The sequence below is a fragment of the Triticum urartu genome, chromosome 7A (genome assembly GCF_056163025.1).
Source record: "Triticum urartu cultivar PI428250 chromosome 7A, HENAU_Tu73, whole genome shotgun sequence".
Lineage (NCBI taxonomy): Eukaryota > Viridiplantae > Streptophyta > Magnoliopsida > Poales > Poaceae > Triticum > Triticum urartu.
In genome coordinates this window covers 694,515,933-694,525,219 of record NC_141879.1, presented here as the reverse complement: position 1 = coordinate 694,525,219, position 9,287 = coordinate 694,515,933, and positions in this window count along the sequence as shown.

The window sequence follows — 9,287 nt, the reverse complement described above, 5'->3', positions numbered from 1 at the left end:
ATGCTTCCCTTCCCCTGCCATACATAAACATTGTCTTTCCACTAGACATGTGTTCTGTTCGATTCCCAAGCCCTTCTGGTGACATGCGTTCGCTGCCCAAGCCCTTCTGGTGACATGCGTTCGCTGCCCAAGCCCTTCTGTTGTTGGTATCCAGATGCCAATGATTAGTACTAATCATTATTTTCACACTAATTTTCAAATGTATTAATTGCCCATGACACTAAGAACATGTACTCCATTTTTTTACTTCCTTACTATTTACGTTTAACTACATACTTATAGATATTTTTTCCATAGAACTTACACCAAACCTCTCATGTGTTACCATTGTACGGGGTTTTACTCGGTTCTTTAGCGTGCCAACAAAACGGCGGCTCCATTGCTTTTTTTACTTTCCTTCATTTTTTGATGTGAAAACTATCCCATATGTACAAACAAAGCCATTATTTACATGACAAGTCATAACTATCTGTAATAGTTTTTCCCTATTAATCTCTTTTTTTATCATACTCGTTACACTTAGTAAACAAAAAAACTCAATCTCACATATACAATCAAGAAACACTTACGTCATCCCCCAAAAAATCATGTTTACTTCGCATCCTTGTCAACATATGTTTGACTTGCCTTTCAAATTCTGCCATTAATAATTAATTATTAATTACAAAGATAGTGAGTTATCCTCTCAAACTAGTTCTTACAATCGCCGCCCTTTGTTTTTTTAAATCACCCATATGGGTTGAAATCCCACTCTTCGATGTTTATACCTGTGCAACTTATCATTACAACATCCAATTATAACCACCCTGGGTGCATTTTTTGTATACGAGTACCACAAAATGAATTGTCATTTATTGCAAAAAAACATATACGAAATTTTATTTCATTGCATCAAAGTCATTCATTTAACAAATTTTCACCTACATCGAAACTAATGTGATCCGAATTTACATTAGCCCCTTAATCATTTTTATTGCTAACATTGACAAGCACCATCATAACTTCATACATTTTTGGCATTGCAACTTCTCATTACCGCTCTGTAACCAAGCAGCTGTAATTATGAAAAATATGATTAGTTTCCATGAAACCAGCAGAACTACATTTTTTTACCTGCTACACGCCGTCTAACATTTTTTCCACAAATACACAACACCAGAGTGATGCATCTCAGAATTCAACTGCATTTAACATAGTACTAGATTGCAGAAAACCACATAAAACATCCGACATATGCGTTATATATTACATTATATTTAAAACTTCTTGGGCAATCAGTACTTCATTCCAGCATCGTAGGACTCACTATGGATTTCGGCGGTACTCCAATATTACCATCCATTGTCAGCACCATGTGTACGATGTACTCCCTTATCTTCTTCAACCCATCCTGTTTTACTTGCCAAGATTAAGGATTTTTAATTTTTTACAAATTTTCGGAAGTATGGAAATATGTCATACCTCAGTACATCAATGTGCCAGACCAGTCCCCATGTAATTCATAATGCAATGAACAATGTAGAATGAACTGTCAAATCTGCCAAATGAAACTATATCAGACTGATTAGCACACAAAAATAGGTCACAAGATTATTATGCAAGATCAGGTATGACCTGTTGCTGGCCTTCTCAAGGAAGGTGTGATAGATGAACTTGAATGATTCCGCATTGATATTCCATCCATCAAAGAACCTATAAACACATCTACAAAGAGCCTCGATCAATCTGTAGCATAACTTCTTGTGCTTTTTCTCCAGCACCCACATTGGACGGTTCCCCCTTTTCGGATAGAAAACATGCACTCTACAGGTTTCAATATCAAATGCATATAAAATCCAGAATTGTTCTTCATCCCGGTATGGAGCAAAAATCTGCATAGCATATATCAAGTTACACAATAAACATATTAATTGTTGTAGTGCACTTATTTATAAATATGAAATAATTACCACTCTGCAGCATTCAACGTCGTATCCCAATTTTGGGTCAGTAAACATCATCCTCACGGTCTCGTCAAGTAAGTACTGCTCCGTGTTTAACACCAATTCCTGCGTTTTACGATAGCTTAATTTCCAAATCATATTTTTTTCGATACTCAATTTAATAATTCACCTAACATTACTTACAGCCCATATAGGTAGCAAGATGTGCCTCCACCTTCCACGGTATAGTGATGTAATCCATTTAATCTCTACAGTTGCCATCATTCTTATGACCATTTCAAACCCATCCTTCTCCAAGCTACCTGGGCCGTTGAATTGGGCAACTACCTGTTGTCCAGTTAGGGATATCCTTGTAGGCACCTCATGTATCAGCCAAGCGCTGCTATTATAAAAAATCAGTTCACAACGACATGTATGTAATCACGAGTTGTGTTCTTTCAAAACTGACGATTTCAATGTCTTCTTGAAGCATATCATCATGCTTCTGAACCCTTTTTCCAATACACCATTACTAACTGTAGGATACATTGATTGGAACTGGAAAGGACACGATGCTCTGATTATTGGTAATGCAACCTTCTTCAAATTGGTTTCTACATGGATCTTTTTCCTGCGCAACTCTTCAGCTATGTGATGTAGCTCATCATGTGGACTACAGTGCACCAGCATCCCTTGATTGAACATGCATCCCTCTTCAGGTACAACTTCCTTCCCTTTAACACTTTCACTTCTAACCATCAACGGCATGTTCAAGTCTGGGACCATATACCATGTGAACATAATTTAGTGCATTCAGGTTATGTACTAAGAAAAACAGTAATGATTTGCTATACTTGTATCTTTATGTGCACCCTCACCCAAACTTGGACTTGCCTTCCGCTTTGTACCCTTGGCAAAGTTTTCACGGACACCTAAATCCCCAAAAAGTTTGTTACAAACGTTGTACATTACGAATTCGAACTTTACATTACCAGGAATTAGATAAATTCTTACCAGCCAATACGTTGTCCAGACAAGAAACTGTTTCGTTTACCAAGCCACCCATCTGTACCTCGTATTTCTGAATATAACGCAACATTTTCACTGTGCCAACAGTCAGCATCAATTTCTCTACTGATCAATGTGTCTGAAATAGATTTTTCTTCCTTTCCTCATTCAGACTAATTTCATTCATGAGATCTGCATGGAACTTCATTGATCTTTCAATCCTGCCTTCAGCCTGCTGCGCTAGTTCCTCTAATATCCAATTCCTCCCCTATATGAATTTTTTAAGATTCAATATAATGTAGTACTTGCATCCCATTAAACTAAAATCTGGTTGTATATATTTACCTTCACACATGATTCTGTAGCTAGATCAGAAGCTAAGTTATCAGCATTCTTGATTGATCCTTTTACCTGTCAACATGATAGACGGTCAGAGGAGTGCTTCCATGTGAATTTTAGCTATCTTTCTTACAATTCCCCAATTTTCACAAATAAACTGACAAGGTAACTACTTATTCATATACCTTCATTAATCCAAATGTAATGCGCCCACCATCTACTTTGTTGTTAGCCTTCACAAGCGCACTCAGGATTTGTTTGTTGTAGTACTTTATCCTAGGCACGGCTTTCTGATCTAGTTGAATCAATCCTGTGTCGACGGAGTCGAAATAAAGAATCTGTTGTACAAATAACTGTCATTACAACCACAAATTTAAGATACAAACGTACTTTGCATATTGAATTTTTAAAAATACCTCCAGTAGAGCAGGGCACCCATGTAGTGTTATGTTAAGCAGTGCATTCTCCCGGTTCAATTTCCTTGTGCCGCTTATTATTTCATCAACATCATATTTCCCCCAATTGACATCTTTCAGATCCGGATGAAGTATCACCATCATATATGAACTCCTGTTCACGCAACATTTCCTCTCCACAGGACCAAGCGCAATAGAAAGGTACAACATTGCAAACGCTACCTCTGTGCGGGAAACGCCCTCATAATTTAATTCGATCACCTTCTTACTTTCTCCCAACAACAGTGCGACAAGTTCAGAAATTGTTATTTCTTCAGTTTCGTCGTACAGTTCCAGTATGCTTCGCACAACTTTGATTTCACTTTGGCTTGGGGCACCTTCAGAAACTGGAATCGTTTTGAACCACCCATTCTGTTCCCAGTTATGTTAGCTGCCGCAGCTTCTGTAATATGAACTATGTCACAATCATCTACTCGAATTCTCAGAGCACGGTCATCAGGCATTACATTGAGCATCAACCATGCTGAATGATTTAGGTCTGTGTGCACCATCTTGTTAATCCACTCTACTCCTGCAATGCCTAAATTACTTATTTTGCCCTTTTGCTCTGGAGATAGTTCAAGATACAAATTTTGCAGATCCGACGCAGTGAATCTGCCCTGCGCCTTCGAAATGTTACCAATAGAACTGGACGCTACTTTTGTGCCTGCACACTCTTCTATTGGACAAGATTCTTTACCAACATCCACCGGTTTAATACTACTCAATACATCACCACCGGATAACTCTGTCTTATCGTCTTCTTCTTCAGGTTTCCCAGTTTCTAGCATAACCTGGACAGTATATCTCCCATGTTACAAATGAGGTATGACAAATGAAGGCGGGCTGTGTTTCTAATCATACGCAACATACAGATGCAGACGTTGTTACCTTGCATGAAGGCAGTCCGTCCATTACATCCACCACCTTGCTTTTTCTCCCTCTCCGTTAGGCACTGAGCTGTTCTTCGCTTAACTTGGTAGGAGGAGTTCCTTCAGAGCAAATGGATAGAATGAATGGAGGGTCTAGCTTTTACCCGAACAATTGCACCGACAGTCCAGTTAAAGTGCCTACACCAAACCACCACCCATATTTACTGCTACACCATTTTGCTACTTCCAGCCAGCTGCCAACTTCTCGATGCATTTTTACACAAACAAGATGTAATCATAGAAGATGTGGCTTAGTGGAGGCTTTCACTGGTACAAAAAGTACAGTTAGCAATTATTTATTTTTTCTCACCGCCGAGTTAAATTATGTAATTAAGTCTTAATTACACAAATTTACTAATCCTACTTTTTAAATTGTTTTATATATGCTTCCTCTCGCTTCCCAGGCATCCGTGCTACATAAACATGGGACATTTTCCATACTTTGTACTAAACGCAAAGACAGATTAGTTGTGCGCCAACTAAGCTAACTTCAGTCCAGGCCTCCGTGTTTTGTTTGTGTAAAGCGTGCTGGCTTGTTTAGTCCAGTCCTTTCTGACAAGAACCTCGATCTTCCAAAAAGGTGGCGTGTTCTAGCAGGACATTTTTATCGGCGCTGCATATGAAAACGCGTGAGGGCTGCAGAAAGATTCTGTACCGACCTGTCCGCGTACTACTACGACACTGTTCGCCTTCCGTGTATTGCACTGTACAACTATTCCTTCAACCTGTATTTGCTGAAACGTTACTTCATCTGTCAATCGCGATGCATGTGTTGACAAATTGGATAACGGGGACATATGTCCCCATAGACCAAACGTTCGCTCCCGTCAGTGCTCAGCTTATTAAGAAAAATGCTTAATTCCAAGGGAGAACTACTTAAGAGCGTCTCTAGCAGACCCCTTAAACCGCGGAACTGAAAACGCGGTTTTCAGTTCACGAAAAACGCATTTTAAGAATCGATTTGAGCTACGGCTGAACATACCCCTTAAACGTGGACTGTAAAACCAAATGTTCGCATATATTCTTCCCCACATTTTCTTCTTCCTCTCGCCCGTGTTCATATTCAGTTCCCATCGTCTTCCGTAGTCGCCGAATCGATCCAAGAGCCAGCTCCTCCATTGCCGGATGGATCCAGGAGCTAGCTAGCTCGACCGTGGCGGGATGGATCCAGGAGCTAGATCGATCCAGGAGCTCCTTCGTCACCGTAGCTGCTCGAGTTTCCGGCGGCGGCGGCCGGGGACGGACGGGCGGTGGTCCGGACGGGTAGGGTGGCGGCAGTCGGGGATGGACGGGGAGACGGCCGGGAGCGAGCCATGAAGATTGTGATGGCAGTTGGACTCCTGCCAATGGTCTTTCGCGTATACAGGGCGCCCTTGGGTTGCCTTCGAAATCCTTATTTTCACGGGTTTGGCGGAAATGTTTTCCGCAGCCCTTAAAATATTTTACAGGTTGGAGTTGTTTATGGGTTTTATTCGGGTCATTTTTTCCGTCTAAAACTGTAAACTGGCGGTTATTTTACAGTTTCGTGCGTCTTAAAAGGTATGCTAGAGATGCTCTATGGTAGGTTCAATTAACGCGCAACCATTCATTTGAGAAACAGGAAGGAGCTCTCGTATATACCAAATCAACTACATTATGTATGAGCATATCAAATAATTAAATCATATTTATCTAAAAGTGGAACTGGGAAAATTTTATGTTCTTTGACGATTTGAATAATGATGTTTTTAAAATATAAGCACAAAGTATGCACATGTTGTCAACTTATTAATGAATTCAACTTGCATGATACATTTGGCATACCCTAGTAGTTATTATAAATATATCTATCTACTAATACACTAGAAACCACTATTAATATGTTTGTAATAGTTTATGATTTAAAATTCTCTATCATGATATTTGATGATATTAAATTATATACGAACACACGGTAACCCAAACATACATGCAAATATATATGTATGTGTCAAACCTTAAAAAATCAATTTAAAGAAAGTACGCCATACAATTTAAATTTAGCACAAACAAAATATTCAGTGATATAATTGTATAACAAATACCATTATGAATATTATTTAGCAACATTTTATGTGATTAACTATAATAGTAAGTAATATGAATTTTAATCATTACAACTCTAATATGGTATACGTTTAAATAGATATAAAATTTTAGTATAAAAATTCATATATTTTAATTCTCCCCGTGACAAAAAAATATATGTGGAACATGTTTGGTCACAATCCTTTAACATCTCATCACCATATATTTACTGCCGCCGGAATACTAAACACATCAATGTAGGAAGTATAACTTTTCCATTGGAGTTAATTACGCACATTAATAATAATGACCAGCCGATCCCTAAAAAGATAAAGAGGAGAAGGGATAATAATCTTGTGATGCGTGCAACAATAGGTCCACATAATTACAACAATAAGGATATAATATAACATCATACTACTAACACCCTCGATACATCAAGCTTGCGACATGACATAGCACGTAGCCCTCCCACACAAATCAACTATATAAATTGTAAAAGCAACCAACAAAAGGCATAATCAATCAACCGTTGTTTTTTCACTGCACCCACACTCAGCACAACACAAGCTAAACACAAAATTAAGATAAATGTATTTGAGGGTAGAAACTAAAGGTTGAGCAAATGGATACCCAACTCAATAACAATCTTCTATCTTAGCAGCTATGAAGTTCAACACAGAGATTGCAACAAGGATGGAGGTAGATCCCATTTTTACCATATTCCATAGTTTCTTTACCCAATGGAAAAACAAAAGTTTGTCCAACAGAAACTATAAAGTGCAACACCACTACGACTAACAATATTTGAGAAGTCAAATTTGTACTAATGTCAGTAGAGTTGGAATCGAACCTTCAAACTTAATCTTTCATTTATCAAACCGAGCATCACACGTGCATTTCTTCTATAGAGATTTGGAGAAGCGTTCATACGAACATTGTAATTTCAAATAAAAATGTAAGATTATAATAGCTAATATGTTGAATGCACGAATGGCTCCAACCCAACAGTGCAACTCTAAACCTATCCCTAGGGATGATGGGGTTTCTAAGATAGTTGATTATGTTTAAAGAGTACATAAAGGGGTGCTCACAGATATTGGACCTCAGCACTCCATCCCCATACGAGCATCCGTGTATTGGCGACGTTGTTGTCTTCATCAACCCTTATATTCGAGCTTAGCGCCACCATGCAAATTCTCAAGCTATTTGGTGAGCTACCAGTCTGCATGGTAAGGGAATATCCAACGTTGCTCACCAAATCGGCCCTAAATGTAAGGACCTAGCGCTGCAGGAATTTTTTACACCGAAGGACAATTACTAAAATGTCCAGGTTGGTCCGGACATCCGAAATCCCGCAAATCGGAACCATCTCAAATGGAGGTTCACAGGCTCTCGGACCTCTGCCACGTCAGGCACTGACACGCCCGGCCCACCCAAAAACTCCTCTCCCGTCATCCAGTCATTGGTGTCGAGATCTTCCTTCCTTGATTTTTCGGCGGCCTCCTCCTCGTACCGGCAAATGCATGGGGAATCGTATTCAATTTTGAAGGGGAGCATCGTCGTATCCCCGTATACCATGGAGAATAGTGTGTAGCGATGGATTTGTTCAGGGTGGTTCGCGGGCTCTAGAGGACCGCTGGAAGGTGGCATACGGTTGAGGCTCTAGCGATGGATCCTATGTTTTTTCTCCACTATTCCTATGAGTTAAAGTGGTCATTAATGAGGAACACAGTTGTGGACATTTAGCATTGGGCATGGGTGGTCTCAGTAGTATTGCCCGCAGAAGGTGGCATACATCACCGCCCCTTATAGACCGCTTGTACTAAACTACTACATATGCTCACTATAGGTAATAGCGCCGAATGGCCCATAGTGTGCCGAAGATAGGTCAGGGCCAGCAACCGGGGGTCTCGTGATTTTTTTCTTCAAACCAGGTTTCATGCAATTTTTCTATGGGGAGCGCTACACGTCGGCTAGGTAATGATCCAAAAAGATCGACCGCCTCACCAGACATTTGATGGAGCTTGTAATAGCCGTCTAATGGCCCATCACGTGAGCGTCGGCCTTTGCAACAAGGTTAGTGTTGCATTCATCCCGCTACAATAGAAGCTTGTTGCAAAGCACCATTGAACAATTTTTTGTTTCTGAAACAATACCCATGTTGCAGAAACTTTTTGAAACAAGACCCTGTTGCAGAAAAAAAAAACTTCACCACCAAACCATTTTTTCTTTCTGAAACAAGACCCATGTTGCAGAGAACTTATGAAACAATACCCTTCTTTCATAAAAAAACATTCACCACCGAATATTTTTTTTACTTTCAGAAACAAGACCTCCATTGCAGAAACCCTCTGTAAAAAGATACATGTTGCACAAACCTTTTGGTAATGTTTGTGTGTGGTGCCAACCAAAGAAAATGGTTTTTCTGGACTTGTGCCAGACTGAGCACTCAATCATGATTGATGCAACGACTATGAGAATGCGGATGCTACGTGTGCATCAGCCGGCTGATCTTTTTAAAAGATTGGCCGGGTCGCTCGCCGTAGATCTGGCGTCATCAAGCGGATGACAGACATCCTAAC